Source organism: Columba livia, chromosome 2, assembly GCF_036013475.1.
Source record: "Columba livia isolate bColLiv1 breed racing homer chromosome 2, bColLiv1.pat.W.v2, whole genome shotgun sequence".
In the NCBI taxonomy this organism is placed as follows: Eukaryota; Metazoa; Chordata; class Aves; order Columbiformes; family Columbidae; genus Columba; species Columba livia.
In genome coordinates, this window is record NC_088603.1 from 110655512 (window position 1) to 110682334 (window position 26823).

Genomic DNA, 26823 nt, shown 5'->3' on the forward strand with positions numbered 1-26823 from the left:
TTTCTTTTTAGTTCTGTTCTATTATTTTCAAGCTTCAGCCTCTGAAGTTTGTTCTGATTGAACCTTGAACTAATCAAATACATTGTCAATAGCATAAACTTGCATAAATATACACATCATTATGGAGAATGCATGCATGCAGAAGACATTTCAAAGCATTTATAAATAATTTAAGAAATAAAGGAATTCTTTGTCGACATTTTTTATATTCTCTAGGGAATTGGGGTGATAATGTTAATTATTTCTAATTTTTAAAGTATTTAGTTATACACAGTCATTAGTTCTAGCTGGAGGTTTGTTTATATGGAAAAAAAATTATATATATATATATATATATATATAAATACAGATACATTTATTTGTTCCCTTACTGCATCTTTCACCTAATTTTTGATTTTTCTTTCTTCTAATGCATTTTGACATTTTCTCGAAATGTTCTTCAGCAGAAACATTGCTGACATTTCTCAGATATTTACAAACATGTTACCTTTTAATCCTATATGGCCTGTCTTCATAGAAAATCGGTGGTAGTTTGGGGGTTTTAGTTTTGTGTGTGTGTTTTGTTGGTGATGTGTGTTTGTTTTTTCCCCACGGGTAGGCTAACACTAGTCATCTGCAACTGTGCTGCCTAGAGAAGATGGCATCCTAGTGAGAGTGGTACTCTAAGTGTGTATTTTGAATTCCTATTCAAAAAGTTTGGTGTTCATAAATAAATAATAATTTTGTTAGTTCCTGCATCAAGTTCTATCAGGCAAAGTATCCTAGATGTAACATTTGGATTGTGATTTGTTCTGTCATGCTGAGGCTGAAGGTGTGTTATGTATCTTAGCTGCAAAACAGACCAATTTTGATATGACACACCTGGGAAACTGTGGCTGTTAGCATTTGGCCTCTTGGTTGGAAATGGTATGGCAAAGCTTGTAGGCTTTTTTTTTTTTAAATGACATAATAGCTAAATCAGCCTCTGAATTATATTTTTGCATCTCTCTAAATTACAACCAGTAATTTCTAAAGGAGAGGGGTTAATTCTCATGCATGATTGGCTTTTGAAGTAAAAAGGATATGGAGGTTTCATAGTAAAGACTCACTGCAGGCAAATCTTACAGTCAGAAACCGTCATGGTGCTTTCATGCTTCTTTAGAAATAAGGCACATTCCTTTTACAGTGTTTATGTGCAAACTTGCAAGTTGAAATGAACATGAGGTCTTCCACTTCAAAACCTATTAATTTGACGGGTGTTAATTCTTCTGGAAAAAAAACAGCTTTTTAATATGCTTTTTGGCATGCTTCCATTTCGGCACTTCAAATCAAGTCATTAAATATTTCTGATAGTTCTAAATTTTTAGAAGAAAAATAGGTCAGCAAAGTCAGTAAATCATGTTGTCTTTAGGAGAGGTGATATCTTGAAAGATAGTGATAAGATTTATTCTTATAAATTACATTCATAACTTTATAGATCACCTCTGGAATTAATACTACCTTTGAATCAGTGATAAGTGCATAACACAATGAAATCACAAAAAGTAATTTAAGTATTGGAATATTAAAGTTACAGTAATTTGTAGTTTTAATCTTGAGGTGATATTTAGACTACAAAAAATACTGTGTTGCTAAAAGAAACATGGAAGGCTAGAGTATGCATGGGAGTGTGGGAGTGAGAGGTACAAGGGATTTCAGGGCATTATGCAATAAATGGGTTGATATCAAATAAGATTGGTATAGTTGAGAGTTACAATACGCTAATGGGGTTTAGAAAGCTTGTTTCATTAACTATATCTGTTACAAATGGAATATCTCTTTTCTAGGCAGTTTAGTGCAATGGTTAACCACTAAAACATCGAAGAAACTAATCCTTCCTTTCCTTCCTTACATTCTGAAATAAGGGATTTGATAGACAATTTTGCAGTACATGAGTAGAAATTTCTAGACATGTTTCTTTCTAAAGTGTGTTTTTTTTTGAGCTTTGAGAACTCTAGTCTGAAGGACAGCAGTGTGTTTTACTGCTTCTTCTTTTTCTTTTTTTTTTCTTACTTTGCAAATATGCCACAGAATTGACACAGGAGTTAGGATTCAAATCTGGTTAAGGTTGCTCTTCTATAGGGTAAGTTCTATAGAGTGGTTCTTCCAGAAAAGCAGTTTGCAATGGTAGGAACACCATGTTTCTAGACATCAGCACTCTAATCCTGACAAAAAGTACAGTAGAAGTAAAACAGAGGTGGGTCTTTCTTTATGTTCACTATGTATACTGTTTCTCACAAAACCGATTATGAATGATGACAATTAGAAGGAAATTTTTTTTTAAATTCCTTAGAGTTTATTTTTTTATTAGCTATAATTATTGTTTTTTTTTTTTTTTTTTTTCCCAAGTGGGGAGATTATTTTTGCTAAAACAGAGGAGCTACTTTTCTCTCAAACAAGTTATTCTGCGTTGGAAGCTTGTCCTGAAAGTCAATCAGGTTTCCGAAAAAGTGAGAAAAGGATAGTGATAGATGTATTTTTTTCCCTCATATTTGCATCGAAATTATCACTTTGAAATATTTTCTTTTAGCTTCTGAAACTAATATGCTCAACTTAAGTTGCTATCTAGAAATTACTTTTTTATAGATGGGTAGACTCTTTGTTTCAAATATTAATTCAATTTTACAAAATAGTCATGATAGAGTTGAGATGAACTCTTGTAGCTGCTAACACCACAGGAGAACATGTAAGAACATGTAACATATGAGGCAGAATTAAACAGTGCTAATATACAGGTCATAACGTACAGTTAATAAGTTAAAATAACAAAAAAATCTAATGTTACTATGGGATTTTCCCTGTTGAAGGTACTTAGTAAACTATCCCAGATTTATTCACATGCTTACTGTTCTTGCATTCAGCACCTTTTTTGTAATTCCTAAATGAAGTCACCCCAGCTTCCTCAGTCATCTATATTAATGAAACGTAATGTATCTACATATTTGAGTATTGAAACTGAAGGGAATATAATAGGCTAATAGTAATTGAAAGGAGATTAGCAGTTCTGTGTTATGTTTGGTAGTACTTAAGTAGACTTTTTCTCCCTTAAACAAGCTCTTAAATAAGCTTTACCTTGTTTAATAAGTGAGTGTCATCAAAGATGCTTTAATTATATAAGCTCTTTTCATAGGTAGCAAAATGAATTTGAATCTTGAGTGTAGTTTGTAAAAAGAGCTCCAATTTTTTAAAACACACTGAAAGTTTCTGGGAGAAAGGCATGCCAAACCATACTAAAAACATTTGGTACAAAAAACTTGAAGGCTGGAAGGCGAACTGGAATTTGGAATTGAAATTCATAGTTCCACCCAAAATATAAGTTTTCTACAGTATAAGTTTTCTCAAATAAAAGTTTTCTAGTTAAATGCTTTTTGACTGGAAAATACCAAGTCATTGCAACATACTGAGCAGTTACATTCTTGATTCAACAAATGCCTGAATTTTGTTGACAAGCCTTTGGTTTGCCTTGAAGTCTATCTCTAGTATTTACTTAAGTGGATGCAGTAGTTTTATGTGCTTTAGGAGGCATTACTTATATTTCACAAATGAAGATGACTCAGAGCTGTGAGCAATTTGCAGTCCATTTATAGTTGTGGTGTATTATTAAAAATTCTGATACTGCATTACAACCTTATAAAATTGTTACAATTTAAAATAAGTTTTAAAATATTTTGAGAGTTTACAATAAAAAAGCTGAGTAATATTGGACGGCTGACCTGGATATTTTACAGTAGCTGGGGTCTTGAGTTTAGATGAGCATGTCATCTTAAAAAGTTTCTATACTGGATTTTTAACATTCATGAATGGAGCAACTGTGGACAATACTTGGTAAATTGTCCCTACTATTAAAAATATCTTCTTATTATTTGAAAGCTGAATTCATCTGCTCTTGGATGCTAATTACTCATCACTAGATTTCTATTGTTCTGTGACACCATAAACTGTGGCCAGTTTGTCTTATAACTTTTTTATTCTGAGTGAGTTTTTGGTATCAAGCATAGTTGTTGATTGATTGCTCATTCTTAAGCTTCTTTGCTTCTCCTGGCTCAGCATCTCTGCAGTGTTGCAAGAGGGAGATAGATGGGAAGGGCGTTTGGGTGGGAAAAGAGGACAGTTCCCTAGAGTGCAATAGAATTATGAAAACTGCATGAGGAAATAAGGTGTTCTTTGTGCCATATAGGAATATAAACTGTAATCCTTATAAATAACTCCATGCTCTATGTAATGCATGATGATGGAAAATAATTTTCATTTTCTCTGATGAATAGATATTTTACTCTTCAGAGGAAATATGAACATCAAAAGTGGCTATTATCATCTTTTCACACCAGCAGATAGTATTTTGGCCACGAATTAATATACTGTGGATGCCTTGAACTATGCAAAGTTCAGACTGAATGCTTTGTTATTGGTGTCTGTGAGGTAGCTGAAAATTGTGTTCTATCAATCACACTTTCTGGTAGTTCCTGAAAACAGTTAAATACAAAATGCATAATGTATAATGCATATGTGTAATTTCCAAGGAATTATTATGTGACATATACATTTCTTAATTTGTATAATCTAAATTAAGCGATTTTCTACTCCACTGGTTTCTGCAGTAGTACTGCTTAGGGTCTGGTTCCAACAAAAACACTTTCACTGACCTATTAGGACATGTTTAAATAAATTTTAAGTATAATATCTCTAAATTTACACATTGTAAATCACTTCAATTAACTGTGGTTTTCCCTGCTTTTTTTTTTTAATAAAAATAAACCAGTGTGGTTTTTTATTACTTGAGGATTTGTTTGGATTTCTTGGTAATATAAGCATTGTGGGAAAGGGAAAAAAAAATCTTTACTGGAGTAAAATAATATATAATCTAAGAAATTCTTTAATTATTGATTGATTTTTCTTCAGTCACCTTTATAGTTAAAGGAAAAATGTCAGAAACAATCATTTTCTTTTCTAATGTAACTTGCATCTTATCCAACCATGTCATTTGTGGTGCAGTAATTTATATTAGAAACTTTGATAGTCTTTGCTGTAGTTGTGTATTTCTAAGTGTGACTACAGCTAAGTGAAAAATAGAGACAGTATTAGTCTGGACAAGTGAAGATGAAAATCTGGACTAGTAGATCAAAATGTGAACATGAAATATGCTGCTTTTTAGTGTTAGTGTCTGAGCCCCAAAGGATTTGAACTTCTCTTTGATCACTTGAGACTTGTCTGCTTGTCCTCAGGTTGGCAGCTGTAAGTTCTTCTGTGGATATGAAAAGAAACAAAAAAAAAGGAAAATTGGTGTACTTCTATGAAGTATTTGCAATATGATTTTGCTGGTAGCCAGTGAAAAATTTGTTTCATGTGTATAGTATAGTAGTATAGTTTCATCTGTATTGTATAGTAAACATTTACTATTGCCTTTTCTATTGTATTCTATATTCTGCTGAAAGAAGTAGGATATTTTTTATTGCATCTTTGTTGTTAGCTCTATTTTTAACACGACATCACCTGAAGTCTATACCAAATTCTTGCTGGACAAAACCGGTAAAACTATTTTTGACTCTTTCATGGCTTAATTCACATCTGGATCAGCCACAGGTGAGGTTGCCAGATTTAGTGTCAAAATTTGTAGTTCTGTTTTGACATTGACTCCCTTTTTGGTGGTCTTACTCACCCAAGCAGTGGTGAACGTTTCAATTGCAACCTGGCATCCCAAAGAGAATGGGGGCTGTGTAATCGGTGTTTCCACTGCATCTTGCCTCACTGCCTGTGGTGTTGTCTTTGAGCAAGTAGTGCAGTAGGAAAGCAGCGAGCATAAGCAATGAGATATAGACAGCATATGTAAAATTAAAACCTAGACTACCTCTACTGCCTCTTTATTTTTTGAAGTCTTCTTCAGGTTTATTCTTGTATGCCACTAGAATTCCATCTCAAGAGTCTGAAGCTGCATTTTGGACTTCATACTAATTATGATTATGGCACCTCAGATCTTTCTTGATGATGAGCATTCTTCTAAGTTCTCCTCTATACATTAGCGTGCCTTACTGCTCTGTCAGATTGCACAGTTCTAGAAAACTGAGTCGCATTTGAGCATCTGTTGCAGTTAATCTTAGATTGTTTCTACACATTTTCCTAGCTTTAAGCATATTTTAATATAATATTCACTAGAAATTAGAAATGCTAAACAAATTAATCTCACAGAAGAAAAAGTGCCCAAAGAAAAATGTAGAAATAGAAAGTATAAAATGTCCAGATTGCTCATGACAGCATAAATCGATCCTACAGAATTATTATGGGAAGTTCTTTCTTATCATGTCTACCAAAATTACGGTCTTTTTCTGAGCTTATGCAGATGCATATCATACACTCAGCCTGTAAACAGAGTAAACAGTGATAGGCTTGAGTAAGAACTGATTTCCTTTTGTACTTTCAGAAATAACAGGGTGAAAAATAGCCATACGAAATGGGAAATTTGTGCAATTGTAATTAAAGAGACTGCTGCATTGAAGTAATTGTCTACATTGGCCAGAAATAATTTCATATTTCTTGTCTGAATCTGTAGGAGAGCAGTTTAAAGCCCCAAATCATTAACATGTTTTTTGAATTGTACAGTTCTGCCAAGCTTCCTTTAAAGCTGGCAGCTTCTAAATAAGCTTTGTCTAAATTAAATGTATTATAACTATAGGGGAATTTGGAGAAACATAAAGTCTTGAGGGCCAGAACTACTGTCTTTTTTTCCCCAAAAATCTGTTGATGTGTTGTTCGAAACACCTTTGCACAAACATGCAAAACTGTATGCTTCTCTGCTACTGAAATCTTCATGCTGATTCATGGACATTTTTTTGACAGAAGGAGAATGTGAGTCTCTGCAGAAATTAGAAGAGTGTTATATAGGAAGAATCTTCCAGATCAGCCTTATTTTAACCATTAAAGTTTTGAGTGGACAGCATGATGACAAATATGAGCCAATGTAGTGATTTTGTGACTCTGAGCTGCCAAACATCAGCCAAATGCCATGTGACACCTTAGAGGAGCACGAGGACTTCTCTGTGCTATGTCTGGGGGTACATGGGTATTTGGCACAATATATAAGTTCCCAGAAGTGTTTCTTGAGCCCCAGAAGCACAGGAGAGAGGAGAAGAGGGGCTGTTTCATTGTTCCTATTTTATGTTGTGTTGTGTTTTGTTTTTTTCCCCTGGCCAGAGTAATTCCTAATCATTGGATAATTTAATTCAAGTGGGTTTTGCTGCTAGAGCAGCATAGAGCAGACTTGCTGGTCCCAAAAAGACCCCATCTGTGGGCTATTATGCAAGAGGAGAAGTTGTGCAACGCTTTCTCTGTTAATGAACCAGAACAACCTAGGCCACTCCAGCTTCCTGAGCAAACATCTCATGAGTATTAACAGTTCCTATTTATCTGCTAATGGATAAATCAAGTTATGCAGAAACATGAACATCACAGAACTCCACAGTGTACCCCCTGCAGTACATGCATCATCTCTTGCAATGTGTCATTTGCATACTTTATACTACTGCTTTTAATCAGGTCTTATAGGAAGGTAAAATAAAAATATAGGATGCCTTCTGCTGGCATAATCTGTGTACATAGAAGAATAAAATTTGAGCAAGTTTTCACAAAGAGAAGGAAAAAACTTTGAAAGCCATTTCTCTTATTTTACGAATTCTCTGGCCTTAATAAAAGAAATCTGACTTCCTGGTGCTTGATTTCTTAAATGCTGAGTGTAAAGTCAACATGAGCTTCATCAATAGCTGATGTTCTTGGTAGCTGCCTTTCATACTTGATTGCAAGTATCACAAGTAAAAATATGATAATTTATCATTCTGACTCTAATCCATTGTTTGGGTTTTTTTTCATTGATAAAAATAGTTCTGAGACAAAATTATACTGTAAAGGAATCAGATTTGTTGTGCCACAGCAATTTTTCTTTAATATGAGGGTAAAGTTGCACAACATCTTAGAAAAATGTGTTTGTTTACCTTTTCCATCTTTATTACCTTTGTGACATCAAGCATAGCTGAGGCCTCAAATAAAATAAAAGCTTTCTAGACTTATTCTTGCACGTGCCTTTTTCCTTTCCTGCCAAGTGTCTTACTCCTCTCAGTTTCCAAATGGCACCAGGGGCTGGTACCACTGCAGAAGCCACAGGGCAACTCCTGTAAGGAACAAAGGACTTGCTCTTCTGCTTCAGCTGAGCGCATCCCTGAACACTAATGGTTCAAACTTTAAGAAAGCTCTCTTTTATGATTGACTATACAGCATTATATAATCTGCATTAGATAGGTTTTAGTCTTCTCACTGCTGCTGTATTCAGTGTGCATTAGTCTCACACCAGAAGAGCGCTCCTGTCTTCATTTTCTTTGCCAGCCTTTCCAGCTTGATGGTTGTGATTTTGATTGCAGTTTATACCTCATTTAACATGACTGTCCTGAATATCTTCAAGCAAGCAATGGCTTATTTTTTATGATATTTTCTTTCTTAATCACCATGTCACTCTTTGCTAGATAGAATTGTCTTTCAGAGTTATAGTTTCAGTCTCAGACTTCCATCTGTAAGATCTGAAGATAGAATAGGATGCAATAGACTATTTCAGTTGGAAGCGACCTACAGTGATCATCTAGTCCAGCTGCTTGACCGCTTCAGGGCTGATAAAGTTAAAGCATGTTTTTAAGGGCATTGTCCAAATGCTTCTTAAACACTGACAAGTTTGGGACAGTGACCACTTCTCTAGGAAGCCTGTTGCAGTGTTTGACCCCCCTCAGTAAAGAAATGCTTCCTAAGGTCCAGTCTAAACCTCCCCTGGTGCAGCTTTGAACGATTCCCACATGTCTTATCACTGGATCCCAGGGAGAAGAAGAAATACAACTACCCTCCTTCCTATCATAAGTCTGTGATACTCTGTACCAGTACACCTGTGGATCTTTTGTTTTAAGTATAAAACATTACTTTGCCTGTTTTATGTGTATAAATCTTTAATTTAAGGAGTTAAGGGGGGAGGTGTGGGAAAGAGGAGTGACTGTGGGTGTTTGAGAAGGGAAGGAAAAGGCATTGGATTCATGAATAAGGTATGGCTGAGTGTGCTTTAGCAGAGTGCAGATATTTCTAGAAAAACATCATCACTGCCAACATTTGTTGGCAATCTGAAGGTAAGAATAGCTACATGGTGGCCTCAGGTGGGAAGGATCAGCGCATGAACTGAGCCAGGTGATGTTCTTCAAGCAGTGGCTAGCATCTGAGCCAGGGAGGGATTTTTGCAGCTCATGTCAAAGTAAATCTATTTTATGTCTCTATTTTATGAGAAGCACTAGTTTGCAATAATATTTATCATCATTTTGGCAACTTCTTGGTGGTAATTCTATCAGCTTGCTTGTTTTGGGAAGCCCAGCTCAGTGAAGTAATAAATAAAATGGACAGTGCTGTGACATAGGCTAGCAGGATAATAGGAAGGTGTCTCTTTGAATTCCTTTCAAATTGAAAGTGCCTCATTTCCAATCTTGTGCAAACAATGAGAAAAAAAATAATAATTGCAGTCATTATTCGTAATAGAATGGAGCTTCTAAGTGTATTAGAGAACCATAGGCACTTGTATTCCTGCCAGGACAGGGTCCCTACTTTGTCACCCAGTCACACTTAGCTCTTCGGTTTTCTTTTCCAAGGATATTTGGTTTGCTGTTATAAGGTTTTGAAAAGAGAGGGGGAATTACTTTGTAACAACTAGTTGATTGGAGGGAAGATAGAACAGTGATTCTTAACTGCTAAACAGAAAACTTAGTTGGGATGAAGAGCATGAACTTGAAGTAATGTGCTTGTATTGAGCTCAATAGTAGTAACAGTACAAATTATTAGATAGAAAAGTGTAAAAACCAAACATTTTCTAATAATTCTTTAATTCTCTAAGGGAGAAAAATAAGTAATTTCTAGCACTTTCGAAGAAGTTGTGGAAATCATTTAACCTTTTAGAAAAATCACAGACTGTCCTCTTATTTGCAGTAGTTTTTAAACTTTTATGATTTAAAGGTAGTGCCACTGTTGTAGGTTAGAGGTGCGCTGCATCACTTTAAACTGCACAAGCCTTCTTAACACTGTCAGAGACCACATATTTGTGTTGTACGTGCAAGCACGAGCTGTCCTGCCTGGTCTGGAGTGTCAGTGGGTCCATTTTTGTGCAGTGCATTTTGCTTTGAAGGATTCTGTAAAACAAGCTAAAACAAAGAAACTTTGTATTGACTGATACAGAAGTTGGTAGTAGGGCTGTCCATCAGCAGAGCTTAACTCTCATGTTCTAAATACGGAATGATATGAATAAGTGAATTAGGTAGTTCCTAGGCCTCCTGATAACTGTAATTTACTCCTTATAGACATATCATAGCAAGTACTTATGCTGCCAAGTTTTCACAGATAAAGAGGAAGCTACATAAAATGTAAAATACATGCCCAACGGTGGTAAACACTTGATCTGTGTTACTATTCCACATGTGAATAAAATGGCTGAATAGTACTGGAGTAAAAATCACCCCGCCTGCCAATGCAGTGCAGTGATGGAAAGTATGTCTAATGTTTCCTCTAAAATGAAATACACTGTGTAAGGTGTTTCACTGGAATATGATTTAGTATCCACATTATGTTTTTAGAAGCTGTATTTCTTAAACATCTGTGTGTTTAACATATTTGTTTAATTCAGAAGAGATAAGAAACCCCCACAATTTGCAGTTGAATGAATATACACAGCAAAGCTATAAAAGCAAAACCAAACAAATTATGTAGACATAAAAAATTTGGATAGCCAGCTGTATGCCTATCTGCTCACTATCCATCCATTAAGTCCTTGTTCACAAGCATTCAGCGTACAGTGAGTGCTCTCTTACTCATCCACAGCAGAGAGGAGATCTGGAAGGGATGTGAATGGCTTCACACTTGGCTGTGTACTCACCAGTGCAGCAGAGGTAGTGAGGCTGGAGACCATGTTACTGCAGCTGTCGGCAGTACATTTCTATATTCCTTGTATACGGAGGAATTGTGGTTTATTTCTGAGTGTTGAAGCAATGCTGTTGTCCCTTGGTAACAAATGCTGTGTCTCTGGAATACAGCCTGGTGTGGAGTAGCCGGGAGGGGAATGTGAGAAATGAGTGTTGGGATATGAACATTAGAACTGATAAGAACGGTTTCAGTGGGACTGGAGTGATGGACACTTGAGAAATGTGCAAGTTGGATTGATAACATGACTTATCCATGTTCCATCCATTAACACATACGTATTTAGACAGTCCATTTTTAAAGTAAAAAGCTCACATATTTTGTAAATGTGCTAGTAGATTTAAAGAACCTGTTGGAACACTTCCCATTTCTGCCTTTCTGTATCTAGCCAAATCTGCCTTGATAAATCCCAACAACCTGGTATGTATTCAGCAGGCCCTGCCAGAAACACAAACAAACCCAGGACAGAAGAAAATATGGTGATTTCATCCTGCTAATAGGACATGACAGCACACTAAGGTGTAGACTTCACATGGCTCTATAAAACAGAGGACAGGCTCACTCGTGGCACCACTTCTGTTAGCAGGCTTTTATGGGGTGTGCGACTGAACTGCATATTTAGTATGATCTCCTTACTCTGTATGGTGTTGAGTTTCACATAGATAGCTTTCTTTTTGGCCAGATAAATTTATTAAGACAAAATAATTTTCTTCCCTCGGAGACTAAACTTGGGGTTGAGAGAAGAGGAATGATTGAAGTATCTTCAGTGTGCAAAACCACTGTGACAGCAGGGGATTAATTAGATAAGGCGAGCCTTAGGTGGTTCTAGCAGGCAATTGAGGTCTTGTGCTACAGAAGATGGCTGAGGATTTACTAAAAAAAACTGAGAAAATAGGAATAAATCACTGTTGTATACCCACTGAGGAGCTGACCAAAAATTAGGTGATGAGATAAAACCACAAAAGTTGGCATGAGAGTTGCATAAATGTGAGCCAAGACTGGACCAGTGGCCTCTCTGGTTCCTAGGTGGAGATTGTCCACTTTGGTAATTGTATTTTCATTTGTTGTTACAAGATGTGATGCCTTGAAGGAAGAACCTGGATGACTATAGCTGTGTGTTTTATGTGCTGGGACATTTTATAATGTTCTGAAATGAATTTGGGCATGAAGCAGTTTGATTTTGGTTGTTTTTCTTTTTAAGTCTTAAAAAAATCAAGTATTTCAAAAGATGTTCATAAGTATAAGAAAAAAGTGAATTAAGGTAATGTAGGGAATGAAAGAGTTCTTATTTTAACCAACAATTATGTTTTAAAAATTTTCTTTTGTTACAGTCTTGGAGTATAAAGTAAACATAGAAAAATACAAATGACTGTGCAATGACAATCAAAGATAGTGTGTTATGACTGAATGTGGAAGTATCTTTGTGTCTTTTTATTATGTTTATAAATATGCATGTACCTATTCTGATGCATAGAATTAGAAACTCGGAACTTTTAAATTGACTGTTCTTCATGTCTCCTAATTAGCTGGTTAGTTAAGTAGTAAAGATGAAGTTTTAGCTCAATAGTAAATGATGAGGAGTTGAGTAAGAACATGCTTATATAAGGTAGGCTAAAATTTGTATCTAAGCAGTATAAAATACGTACCAATTAACTGAATGTGGCTACAGAGATACCATGACTATAAATACCCTGGTTATAAATGCAGTCTATATTTAAAATGTGGTGTTGAAGGATTCTTGCAGTTATTAAAAATATGCTGTACAAGGGCTAACATTTATCTTACTGATGATTCTCATTCTTAAATTTCTTTTAAGTGAGTGAAGTTGTTCTGTGCAGATTCAGATTTTTACAAGTCAGTAGAATAATAAATGTTATAGGATCCCTTTCTTTCTTTCTTCTTTTGGAAACTAAACCAAAAAACATTGGCTGTTTCCTCTGAAACTCTTTGATTAGTTTCACCCCCAATTGAAGCTTGTGCTCCATAGCAGGAAGTCTTTCTGTAGAACCATTGGGGAAACCCTTGATTTTCAGGTAGCAGGAAAGTCAGTAACATTTCTGGTGGCCATAAAGAAGAAATCTTTTGAAATGGGTTACATAACTTGCTGCAAGTGCAGAGATGGCTTGGTATGTTTAATGGTTTCACCTGTGGTGATGCTTGAGGGCAACCTCCAAGCTTTAATGCTGAACTCTAATTAGTGTAGACAAGATCACAGCACTAGATTTCAAGGGAATGCAGGATAACCTGCAGACAAATTACCACTGATGTAACATGACAGGTCTTGACAGTATGTTCAAATCATTTACAGAAAAAAATACATCCATCGACTCCAGCATTTTGGAATATTTTGGCTACCAAAACATTTACATGCAGTAGGTAGGTAGAGTTCTGGATAAGTATAGAAGTGGCACTGTAGCTGGAGGGTTTATGGTAATTCCATAAGCAGCAAAGTGTCTCTGCAAAGGAGAGATAAACAGCTAGTAATCCTTATAATTCCCCACTGATAGCCTATCCATCTCTGCTATAAATTAGAAAGCCTAGAGATTAGGAAGGGTAGGCAGGGTGTAGCTCACAGCATTAATCACAGTATTAGGACAGCAGCATGCTCGTATTCTGTGGCCAAAGGGCTGGTATTTCTCTCTAGGTTAAAGTGGAATAATGTAGTTTGGAATATGTATTGATCAAACTACCAATACAGTGCAGAGATGGTTTTACAGAAGACATTATTACACACTTCTTAAAACTAAACTATCAACTGCAGACTTGGGAATAATTTGTTCATTTTCACTATGAGGATTGTCGCCATGATTTTGTAAGCTCTGCAAGCTTCCAAATTAAGATTTTTTTACATGTGTTTAGCATTATTTAGGTGGAATTAGGGTCAGTTTGTCCTCAAATCTCTTGGCACTGGGAAGAGATTGTGCAAATACTTTGGATCTTTTAGAATCTGCATGTGGCCATAGAAGCTGCACTAATAATGTAGTAATTGTCTGTGCAAATTCCTATTTAAATGTAAGATGTGAATGGGCATCTTTAAAAACTAGAAGTTAGTTATTAGTTCTCAGAAGCATATGATTGAATTAAATACATTTCATCAGAAATTTTCATATTGATAACATTTAATTGTGGTGGTAGTCAGCATAGCATGAAGAACTATGGTTTGTTCTCCAGAATAGTATGTCACATATTCCAAATCTTGTACAACATTTAATTAAATTATTTAATTACAGAAGTGGATATTTTAGTCCTCTGCTTTTTTTCAGACACATTTTATGTGTTCAGATCTCTGCTGCCTCATTTTGATATTCTTTTGAATATATTCACAGTAATTGCAGTCTGGGAATGTAGTTGATGTGTGTACTATTGTCACTTCAGTCTTTTGAGTGGATCTAGTTCAATAAACTGGTGCTGAAGGAACAGTTTCGAGGAAGAGTCTTTTCTAAAATCAACAGTGCATCAACGAACTTTATTCACACGTGCATGGTAGCAGTCTGTGGGGCTTCTGAGACAGTGAAAGTGTAACCATCATGTCATATGTTCTTGCTGTGAAGTGATTATAGGGTTTCTGGTTTTGTAGTCATGAGAAAGGCTAAGGGGGAATTTCTAGAGAAAGGGGCTATTATATTAAAAAAATGTCTACTCAGCAAAGAGAGAAAAACACTAACACGAGGGGAAAAAAATGTATCTGGAAGGGCCAGAATTGTAGATAAAATGGAAGATTTTAAGTGTTTGTAGTGTTGTGAAAGGATATGAATTGACATCTGACTGTTAAAAACTAATAGGAGATTAAGAACAGGCATTGGCGAAAGAAGCACCATTTTATCATTGGCACAGAGTAATTTGGACTCGGCAGATACTGTAGCAAAGTTGAAGATTCACATTAAGTGGAAAAAAATATCTGCAAGATGACAGCATTAGACAGAAGACAGTCCCAGAGAGATGTTAATGAAAAAGTGGTTAGAGCAAATACACCCTACAGCATAAATGTAAAATTCACTACTGGAAACTGTTAAAGATGAACCAGAACACCAAGCCACAAAGTGCAGAAACTTCCAGCAAAAGGTAAGATATATATGTAAGACATCAGTGGAAAGATGAGGTTTTGCAACAGAGACAGAACCAAAAGGGAACATTAGGACTGGGTGATTGCAAAGAAATACATCTTCAACAGCATACAGATTGCCTTTCTGTGAAGCTAACTTCTGAAACATTTTCACAAAAATAAAATGTCAGCATGTTAGTAACAGTGGTCTGATCTATTAATACTCTTCCACTGGACAGATGTTTGATAAAAGCAGTAAAGATTTTTCAGGCAGCTATTTAAATTATATCAGCAGACTCTTCTAAGTGTATCAGTCACCACAGTTTGTGTCTGAACTAAAGAGTTTCAGATGGGAAGGTGAATAAGGACTCTTGCATTTGTAGTAGTTGTTAAGCCTGAACAGAGTGGGCTACCCAACTGAACATGAAAGAAACTAAACCAAAGGTTGGTGCTGCTACTTAGAACTGTTGGAAAAACTGACAGAAGCCATTAGGTAACAATTGAAATTCTATAAATACTTTAGAAAGTGGCATTCTTCAATCTTTATTATTTTCTTAGACACCCAGAAGAAAAGTGTGTGTCTGGTGGTGTGGTATCAGGAAGTAAAATTGTCCTTTACTTCCTTGGAGAAACTCAACAGGAGCGAGAATACAATTTGAAAAGCTGTTCAAACCCCTCTTTCCCTTCCAAAGTACTTTTAGGAAGAAATATGTTTAGTATCACGTATGGCCATTTCAACGTGGATAAGATGGTATTTAGATCTGTGGATCTGAGGCATGAGAATTATATTCCAGTTGTATTTGTATGTCTGTAACAATACTGGAGTGCATGTGTAAATGATTTGTAGGTCCATTATGTTCCAAATTATTCAGCAATGCTGCTGTTGGTTCCATGGTGTCCTCTGTTCTGAGCACTTTGACAAATTATACTAAGTCTTGTTCAAAACACCCTTCAGATTAGAAACACTAATGTAGTGACCACACATGGAAAGTTTGGTTGATTTTGTTTGCTACAATTTGATATTATATAGAAACGCTGTAGTTAGAATGAATGTGGTTTTGGGGGGAAGGGGAAGTGTTGGCAGTTTTAACCATTAAACAGTCATCATCTTTCTGTAGTCTCTTGCCCTGTTCTCTTTGCATTTTTCCAGGTTCAGCGTAGAGAAAGGATACTGTAGACATCATACTCTTTGCCTGTGCAATTGTGTTTCATTGACCACATGCTGTCCTGAACAACTTGGGGGTGCTGGGAAAACTTGCGTTGTCACATAGTTGTAAAGAGTATTACAATGATCAACAGAGGGCACAGTAAGCTTACAGAAGCAATAGTGTGGTGTCCTGTACCTTTTCAGACGTTGTTTTGCCAATGTCTCTGAAGTTATTTTGGGCAGTTCTAATGTATTAATCTCAGTAAGCTCCATGATTGCTTTTGATTTTTTTTCCTATCCCTAAATTTGGGCACTTGTAGCAGTGATGGATATATATACACATGGCATTTTTGTTCACCATAATATTGCCAGCTCACTTGCATGTTATAGGAGCCTGCTTGATTGATTGGCAATGATGTTTGTCTTGGTATTCTCTACTAGAAAAATACTTTAATATATGAAGCTAAAACAACTATCTCGTTTGGTTAGCCCTAAGAAAGTAGGTGAAATAGGAAAGGCTAACTGATAAAACTTTCTGGAGTAGAATTACAAACACTGGCTGAGAAGATGCTTGTACTGTCATGGCTAGAAACAGAACTGGTGAGATGTGACTTCTTTTGTGCAATTTGGTGCCTGAGCTGACAATCCTACCAAGACAGCCATGCTGCCTCTAGAGACTTCAACCACTGCATGTACAGCAGGATACAGATAACTGTCCCATAGTCTGATACAGGCACACCTTCATTTCTAGTTGTAAATATCAACTTAATTCTCTGAAAGCAGTGGTTAAGTTGAAAGGGATTATTTTGGTGAGCTTAGGACATGTTGAGAATATCCAAATGTGGATACCAGTCTTGTAAACCTAGGGATGAAAATTCCTGTGTTAGTTCAAATTAAGATAAAAACTTTTCATAAAATTTAAATATGATAAAGGCTCTGTGACTTTTTATTTAACTGACCCTTTGAAAGCGCAGTTGGAGGACACAGAATTGACATTTATATTTACACTAAGCTGGAATACCAGACCCAGTACTTAGGTAGGTAGTTGGGCTGAATTCTTTAGTGTAATGAGGCTGAGGACTTCACTGTAACGTAAGTGACATCAAGGGAGAGGAGGTTAGTGTAACTAGGTAAGTGGTTACTACTTGTATGCCAGGAATAAATAAATTGAGCATGCAAAAGGTTTTAGAACATGTCAAAAATCTGCAAACATTCATTTATGTAGCGTTATATGTCAGAGTGTAGTTGCTAAAATGATGTATATACATTGGGAAAGGTTAGGTTACTTCTAAGGGGATGTGACGTTGCCTGGCAGAGCCCGTGAAATGCCCATGTAAAGGAATTTTGTGTATTCATGAGGGTGACTGCATTAAATCTGGTGTTCAGTTATTAAAATTGTGAAAATTCCTTCCTAATCAGTCTGCTTACTGAGTGCTTTCTAACACCTCTCTACATATAACGACAGTTATTTTCCAGAAGAACTCAATCAAACACATCCTGCTATTCGCTTACATTAGGTTATAATGGCAGTCTAAAAAGTGTTTCCAGTAACATTGTAGGTATTTTTCAGCTCAACAGCTAACAGTCTAAAACTTATCTGCGTCAAAATGCTTTCTTTGTTATGTTTTATCAGAATGTCCTCATGTCTGGACTGGGAAGAGACCCTGCTGTGACTGGGTAATTTTTATGCATCACTTTTGAATTCCTTCTTCAAAGACGTTGTCTTTTCTAAGTCACTGAGTCAGGTGCTTTATTAACAAAATACCCTTCAGGAAGGTGAGAGGTCATTCCTCTGCTTCATGAAGGTTTTATCTTTCTGTTTCCCTCCCAGTGTGTTGTCAGCATGTTTGTCTTCTCCATTGCTCATTCATATAATTCCCTTGAGGCTCAGTTCCCTTGAGCCTCACACTGCTGAAAAGCTGTTCTATGATGGTTTCATTTTGCCTGTTAACCTTAAAATAAGTATTTTTGTTAGGTAGTAGCCTATAACATTTAGTGAAGAACAGTGTGGCTCTGCCTTGCAGCAAGGAAGCTAACACACTCAGTTTTCATCTTGGACAACACAAAACTCCACCCAGTTTATTCCTTTATAACCTGCATATGGAAAAGTAGGAAAACTGAGGTATATACACATTGCCCTGTTGTCCAGAGGGGGAAAACAATGATTTTCACTGAGATGCTTAGTCTCTTCTCCTTTCAGTTCCTGTAAGCTCTTTGCCATACTGAATTTTACAAAATAAAATGGAATTTTTTCAGGTGCTGGAAATCTCCTCTTATAGCTGGAAGTATTTTGATACAGAAAAAAAAAAGGGGGGGGGGAGGGGAAGCGGGGAATGAGTGTTTGAATAACACTTGGTGATGTTTTGGGTTAATTATGTCTAATATTATATACATTTAAAAACCTCAAGACTGACTTCAACTAGGACTTCATGTTTGATTGGGGGGGGGAATCTTTGTCTTTGCTTTCTGGAAAAGCATCATGTTTTCTCTTCTTCAGACTTTCATTTAGAGGTGAGAAATTGACAGTATTAGATTGTATACTATTTTGTAGATGCTAAATTCCTTACAAATGTACAATGTGCAAGTGTGCTCAGAAAAAAAAATGTAATAAAAAGGTGGTCTGAAATGAAGAAGATGTATCAAACAGGAAGAGTGCTTTAGGTTATGAATATTCTAATTTAGCTGTGTGTGTTCCAAACTGTCACTGTAGTTCAGCTCAGAAAGGCTAATTTTTCATGCTCTAGGACTGGGCAAATGTCAGTCAGTGCTGAATTCTCAGGGTATAATTCTGCTCAGAATTGTGGATAGGTAGATACTGGAGAAATCAAAAAACTACACATGCTAATCCAGCAGCAGAATTTGCCTGTGTTTGCAAGACTTGTTTAGTCAGTGTTGTAGGAGATAGCATTGCAACTCAGGCAAGAAAATGTGACTGTTTTGTGTTAGAGACAGATCTCATGCTTAAGCCCAGAATCTGCAGTATAACTGTTGTTTGTTTTTATTTTAGCAGGGAAAAAGAGCATTAATCCCAACTGGCAGTCCAAAAATAACCAGATTGGAGGGTGGAAGGAAAGAGGAGGAAAAGGCAAAAGAAAAATGGAGAGGTAAATTGTTATTCTGTAGACATAGTTCCCTCGCAAGGAAGAGCAAGGAGGCAGGATTTTATCAGGAGTATGTGGAAACAGTGTTTCAGTGGTGTATGAGGACTCTGCAGAAAATGAGCATTTGAAATGGTTAATGAGATATGCAGGAGATAAGATGGGAGCACAGCATCCCCAGTTCTCTTCTGAAGATGTCAATATCTTGTGTTCAGTTGTCTCATCAGTTTCCTTAAATACTTTCCAAATATCGGATTATTACTGTTTCTAGTCCGTTATTCACTATATGGTTATCTCTCGTCATTTCTTAGGTAACTCATGGGATCGCATAAGTAGTTCTACTCTAGGTGCTTCAAGTACCAAGAACAACTGATTCTTTGCAATGAAAGATGGTGGTACAGCAGCAAATACTTATTTGTCGTTCCTCTTTCTTTGATGATAAAATTATTGGGTGTTGTGGATGCTGTGGGTTAATGTCATATTTAGGCCCTGATATGCTAACATTATGCATTTTCTTCACGTTTGTGCAAGAAATAAATCTCAGCCACGAAGGAAGGAACGTTGTGAGTCCTGAGATGGATTCTCCTATTTTTTTTCTGATTCGGATGTGAGCTGTGATGTGATATTATTTGGGGACTGGAAATGTGAAGGAGAAAAAGTAGAAAATATGAGACTCTAAAAGTGCTCTGAATCCAGTCTTGATGTCTATTGCTTTTTTCCTCATGAAAACAAATGTAAATGTTTTCTTCCTGAACATTTTAAAAATTCAACATATTCTTCCTGGAAAGTACTGCTGGCTGTTACAGAGGTTGCCTTTTTTAAGGTTAGAACCATAAATACAGCACAGTGGGATATTTTAGCAATAATTTATAATATTTCCTTATATTATTTTAATTTTATAGCTTTGTTTTATTTTATATGTTTGGAACTTGGACCTGTTCTTCTGAATTCTGTATTGGTGATTGTAGTAAAAGTTCCTATTAATAGTTTCCTCTGGCCATTCTCCCCTATGCTGTGAAATTGTAGATGGCACAGTGTAATGATATTCCTTCAAAGCTTTGTGGTATGGAGATAGCTAAAATAGCCCAGACTCCACTCAAAGACTGTAAAGGCTGCCCCTTGTTTTATTGCAGAAGCAAATGCCAAGTCCTGTGTCTGAGCTGAGTTAACTCTGTGCAACAGCACAGACTGGGAGGACAACTGGCTGGAAAGCAGCTTGTAGCTGCCGGAGGTATTCACGGACAGCAAGTTGTGCATGAATCTGCAGTATGCCCTTGCAGCAAAGACAACCAATCATGTCCCAGGCAACATTAACAAACCTGACCAGCAGGTCCTTCCCCTGTATTTAAACTTGTGAGACCGCATTAGGAGAACTATGACCAGTTTGGGTTCCCTCAGTTACCAGGGGTAAAATCATGGGAGTAAATGTCCCAAGAGGCTCTGGTATCTCCATCCTCAGAAGTACTCAGAAATTGGCTGGACTTGCTTTGAGATGGATGCTTAGACCAGATGAGCACTAGAGATTGCTATTACAGTTTTGTGCGTCAGTGAAAGGTCAAGAGGGAGACAAACTGGTTTTCCAACAGAGGTATGTAGCATAGGAGGCATCTCTTTAGTTAGAATTGTATGAATGTTCATGGGTCGGATTTTCTCTTTTTTTTGTGTGTGTGTGTGAAACACTTCTGGCTCTTACTTTTACCTTAACCTACTTGAGGACATTTCTATAATTTATCATTTTAAGATAAGTTTTTATTATTTGTATGTTTGTCATATTTGTAATCATAACAGTAAATCTTCATTCTTGTAATAACTCTAGCAACTGATAAGGACCTTAATGATCCAGTGCCCTATTTTCTTTGTAAGCTTTGATCAGTGAAGTAGATAAAAAAATCAATTTCTGAATTATTCTGCTTTGCGTTTAACTTGGATACTGTCTGTGAATAGTAGAGATGATTTACACTTATCTGTGTGTCAGTTTCTGCTTCAGGCTCTCAGCAAGCTCCAGCAGATATGAAATGGATATGAAAGACTATAGCAATATTTAGAAGGCTTTTTTCAGGACCTTGGTTCTAGAAACTTGTTTTACATGGGGTATTTTTAAGTTCTGGAGGACAAGATAAAAAGCTACTGGTCTTGCAAGCAGGGTGATCCCGTGTAATCCAGCCTCTGATGGCATTACTTTGAAAGAACACAAAAAGTCCATTTTGTGTAGCTTTATTTAAAATCACTCACTTGCTTTGAGCCCATTTACAAAATGTTGTTTACTCTCTGGAGGCTGCTTTCATGGGCTTTCTGAGAGCTGGAGATGCTCAACAATTCACCTGCTTTGTGCCCACACAGACTGGGCAGCCATCCAGCTAACAAAACAATATCCCAGGCAAGGAATTGCTACATACCAATGTGACTTACCTGACTCAGATGGTTTCTTTATTGCCACATGTCAGTCATCTGCACACGTGGGTTTTGCCCTGTGCTTGGGCCTTTCCTTTCAGGAAGGGTGCTTGGTGTCTCTGCCGAGCTCAGTTGAGGACGGTTCATTCCTCCTGTAGTAGTCTTCTGGTGTCCCTCTTTTCCTGGGAGCCCTTGGACCAAGGTAAAAGCTGCATGAACTCTCCTGAGGGAGGCAGCTCATCCATTGATCCATTGATGCAGGAGCTGTAGGGCCCTGCTATACCAAGTCAGATCAGACTTTGTATGTGCACAGGTAAGATGCCAAGAAATAAGCTGTCGTTATGCTACTTGAAACCTGTTCCTTTTGCAAGTGGTCGCTGGCAGGCAAGGCAACAAGAATGTGCAGCAGGCATTAGCCAACAGTGTCTCCTCTCAGGGGGGTGACTGCAGGAACTCAGGTCCACATCTTGTGCAGTGCCTATGGACTAGAATCAGCACAGTGTCTGTGTTCACACTTAGAATCACAGAATCATAGAATCACATTGGTTGGAAGAGACCCTTAAGATCATTGAGTCCAACTGTTAACCTAATAATGGCACTAAACCATGTCCCTAAGAACTTCATCTACAGTTCTTTTACAGCCGCAGGGATGATGACTCAACCACTTCTCTGGGCAGCCTGTTCCAATGCTTGACAACCCTTTCCGTGAAGAAATTTTTCCTAATATTCAATCTAAACCTCCCCTGCTGCAACTTGAGGCCATTTCCTCTCTTCCTGTCACTTGCTACTTGGGAGAAGAGACCAACCCCCTCCATGCTACAACCTCCTTTCAGGTAGCTGTAGACAGCGATAAGGTTTCCCCTCAGCCTCCTTTTCTTCAGACTAAACAGCCCCATTTCCCTCAGCCACTCCTCATCAGACTTGTGTTCCAGGCCCCTCACCAGCTTCATCACCCTCCTCTGCCCTCTCTAGTACTGAATGTCCTTCTTATGATGTAGGGCCCAAAACTGAATATGGTATTGTGAGTGAGGCCTCACCAGTGCCAAGTACAAGGGGACAGTCGCTTCCCCAGTCCTGCTGGCCACACTACTCCTGATACAAGCCAGGTTGCTGTTGGCCTTTTTGACACACTGCTGACTCATGCTTAGGTGGCTGTCAGCCAACACCCCAGGTCCTTTTCAGCCTAAACCCTAGTCTTCTTGGGACCACAATTGTGTGCATGGGTGGAAAGGTGCGTGCCGAAGATGCAGTCGCTTGTGATCTAGCTGGTGTAACTCTGTGACACAGCCTGGTTGGATGCTCAGGGCAGCAGTCAAGCACTCCGCTCTACACTGTTTCATTATTTTGTACTCTTTTCCACTAAACAGCAAAGGAAAATGCTTGTTGTCTTGCATCTTCTCCCTAAAAAAATCTGTCAGTGGTGCTGGAAAAAGGGATAGTCCATTCACCATATTAGTATAATTTGGATTATCCTGAGAGGGAAAGAAAGAAAGAGAATTGCAAAAGTGAACTGAAAGGAGGGAAGGTCATAGAATTTATTTTTTTTTTTTTATCATTTTGTAGTCATTCTCTCTTGGATAAGTTGGAATAATAATTTTTAAATAGTATTTTAAAATTAAGCTAATATTAATCTCACCTCCAGTGAGACCTGGACAGGCTGGAGAGTTGCATGGGGAAAAATTTAATTATATATAACAAGGGCAAGTGTAGAGTCTTGCATCTGGGGAGCAACAACCCCAGGTTCCAGTATAAGTTGGGGAACGACCTATTAGAGAGCAGTGTAGGGGAAAGGGACCTGGGGGTCCTGGTGGACAGCAGGATGACCAGGAGCCAGCACTGTGCCCTCATGGCCAGGAAGGCCAATGGCATCCTGAGGTGTATTAGAAGGGTGGTGATTAGTAGGTCAAGAGAGGTTCTCCTTTCCCTCTACTCTGCCCTTGTGAGACCACACCTGGAATATTGTATCCAGTTCTGGACCCTTCAGTTCAAGAAGAACAGGGAACTGCTGGAGAGAGTTCAGCTCAGGGCAACAAAGATGATGAAGGGAGTGGAGCATGTCCCTTATGAGGAAAGGCTGAGGGAGCTGAGGCTCTTTAGCTTGGAGAAGAGGAGACTGAGGGGTGACCTCATTAATGTTTATAAATATGTAAAGGGTGTCATGAGGATGGAGCCAGGCTCTTCTCTCTGACAACCAATGATAGGACAAGGGGCAACGGATACAAACTGGAACACAGGAGGTTCCACTTAAATAAGAGAAGAAACTTCTCAGTGAGGGTGACAGAGCACTGGAACAGGCTGCCCAGGGGTGTTGTGGAGTCTCCTTCTCTGGAGACGTTCAAAACCCGCCTGGACGCCTTCCTGTGTAACCTCATCTGGGTGTTCCTGCTCCGGCAGGGGGATTGGACTAGATGATCTTTTGAGGTCCCTTCCAATCCCTAACATCCTGTGACATATAATCAGTCCTTAAAAACGTGTCAACTAAAATTACACTCAGAGAAACGCTAATGAATTGCTAGCTTCCTGAAATGTCTGTAACTCCTATGAACTACCCAGAGTGCTGTAAAAGAATTGTATCATCATTTTGGCCAGCTGACAAGGCATATGGCAAACACTTTTATGACGCCTGTTATCTATAATGATAGCTGTTTGTGTAGCTGTGCTATTCACTGAGTGAAAGTAGAACAGTAGTGCAGCAGTTGCTACTAAGTGAAGCAAACTGCAAAAGGACACCAAAAAAAAATTTAAGACCAACATTTTAGAAATGTGAGAAAAATAAAAGCACTGAAGCCACCCAGGGGAGTTTCTGTAGCAGCAGAAATCTGAAACACCCAGGCATGTTGCCAAGAGCTCCAGTAGCTTGTTAATCAAAACTTCCAAGCCTCCTGTCAATCCAAGGCTCTCTCAGGATCAGAAAGGAAAATTGTCACATAATGAAGTGATACTTCACTTCCATAAAGAATTTTTTAAATTTTTTAAAAATTGTGAGGAGTATTCTTGACCTATACAGTTGGGTATTTTTTGTGTTTCACTCTATAAAAATATCCTTCCCATTGGTCTATCAACTGAAGTAATGCATTTTTATACATTAATATATTTATTTTTTAATAAACATACAGGATACTTTCTGATATCCTGGATAATATATTATTTTTTTTATTGGCTACAGGCTGCAATTAGGTATTCCAGACATAATATGCAAATCTTATAATTCTTCCTAGGAACGGGGTAAGGTAGCATTGAGAAGATTAAACAGGTGTCTGTGTAAAGCAGACACCTTAACTGCAAAGTACAATTTAAGTAAACTCTGGATAAGAATTCCAGTTATCTATATAGTTAACAATAACATATGACTTTGCTTCAGGCATTGAATTAACTGAAAAATAGCATCAGCCTCTTCCTGTTTCTAGGGTAGTTTGTTTCTTAATATTGTCACACAGTAGGCATTTTTCTCAGCTGATGCTGGCAAATCCCATTATCTAGGAAATGTTTCTGTTGCATAATCTTAGCAACAGTGAAGGCAGCAGTGATTTCAGTCTTTTCCATCTTAATTTTCTGGTTGGTGGATTTTTCAGTTCACTTGGAGGAGGAGAAGGCAGCAGGATGTAAAAGGAAAGTGTCATGGTTTTCCCTTCCTTGTCATGGTTTTCCCTTCCTGCTGCTGGCCTGGCAAGCTCTTGGTGGCCCTGGTGAGGATGCCAGTGGGAGACAGGAGGGAAGCCAGGAGGCAGCAGCAGTAACCACCGGCCATTCATACTGAGAATGTTCCCCAGCACTTCACTGTTTGCTCCATCGATGGTGGAGTCAGCATTAACTTATACAGTCTGGCACGTACTAAGGGGAAATTAGCTATTAAAGGAATGGCTGAGGGTACACAGGGACGCCGGTGAGCTTGGAGAGCTGTGTTCTATGAGAGCTGTGCTGCCATAGAAACTGATACACTATACGTAAGTGTTCGCTTTCCATGTAAATAGCCATAATTGCCTTTGACCTGCCTAAATCTTGGGAGAGAGGGAGATTTACGTGGTTCAGGAGTGGAGAAGTTCCCTCCCCCATGACCCTATTTCACTAAAATACCATATGCCAACAGGATTCTTTTAAGGGAACTGTTAAGAGTATTAATGAAATGGAGCAGCCTGTGTTTCTTGTAGAATAAGCCATGCCAGTTGATTTGGTGAAAAGCTTTCACCAGTATAGTTTTCAGACTGTCAAAATGGAGTAGAGGAATTTGACATGGAAGTAAAATTCTGTGTACTGCTTTATAGGTCTCAAATTTCATGTTATAGTTATTATCTATCCTTCGTATTGCTGCTTACCAGAATTCCAAATATTGGCAGTAGAGTCAGTAATACTGTAAAGATCCCTGTGTGATGTGATAAATCAGTCTGTTATGGGCCAGAAGGCATAGTTAATGGCCCTAGGTGAAACCAATGCAAAGTAATAAACCTAAGAAGCTAGTATGTATAAACTGAAATACTACCAATCTAAAAGGGACACTCTTTAACTCAGTAGTAGTTTGGCTTTAGTTCAGTTTGTGACATTTATAGTCCAGCTATCTAGGAAGTACGTGGCTTGTCTTGGTTCACTCACAAGATTAAAGTGCTGAAAGAGTGTACATACTTTAATGAAACAAAGGATGAATAAAACCAAGGTTAACAACTTCAGATTTCCTTGAAAGTGAAGCTTTACCCAAGGGTCAGTTAATTTCACTCTTTTGCCAATCTGCCCTGAAGGGCACGGCTAGACTTCTGTCAAACATGGGGTTGTTGTCAACATAGGTAGGTGCAAGATGATGTTAATCTGGTTAAATGACATCTTTGAACACCACGAGTTTCAGTGCAGTCTGGAGACCCCAAGTAAATACTCAGAATAGTCAGTGGTCTTGAGAAGCTTGTAGTGGAGTGTATTTAGCTATTAATGTGTTCAGTGCTCTTAATAATTGCAAACAAGATTTGCTTCCCCATTTTATTCAGACATTTTAGCTGTCTGGAAACTGGGCATCTAGTCTGAGCTACTGTCTGGGTGTCTTTTCTAGCCACTACAAAAGTGGTGATACATCTTTTCTTAACATGGCTAGATGAAATTACATGTGGTGGATATCACACTTAGAGTATTACTAGTCTGAATATGATTTTATGTACTGCAGTCCATCACAG

The 26823-nt window shown here is 37.7% G+C and overlaps 1 protein-coding gene across 5 annotated transcripts in view; it reads left to right on the plus strand.

The window, feature by feature from the left end:
- The window catches only part of DLGAP1 (DLG associated protein 1), a 410661-nt gene that overhangs the window by 88841 nt on the left and 294997 nt on the right, over positions 1 to 26823 (plus strand). For 2 of the 5 annotated variants that reach the window (XM_065053244.1, XM_065053240.1), the window contains one exon: positions 19189 to 19285. The exons of the other annotated variants lie outside the window; for them this stretch is intronic. The gene's annotated coding sequence lies outside the window, so the exon portion shown is untranslated. The remainder of the gene's footprint in view (positions 1 to 19188; positions 19286 to 26823) is intronic. 5 annotated transcript variants of the gene reach the window in all.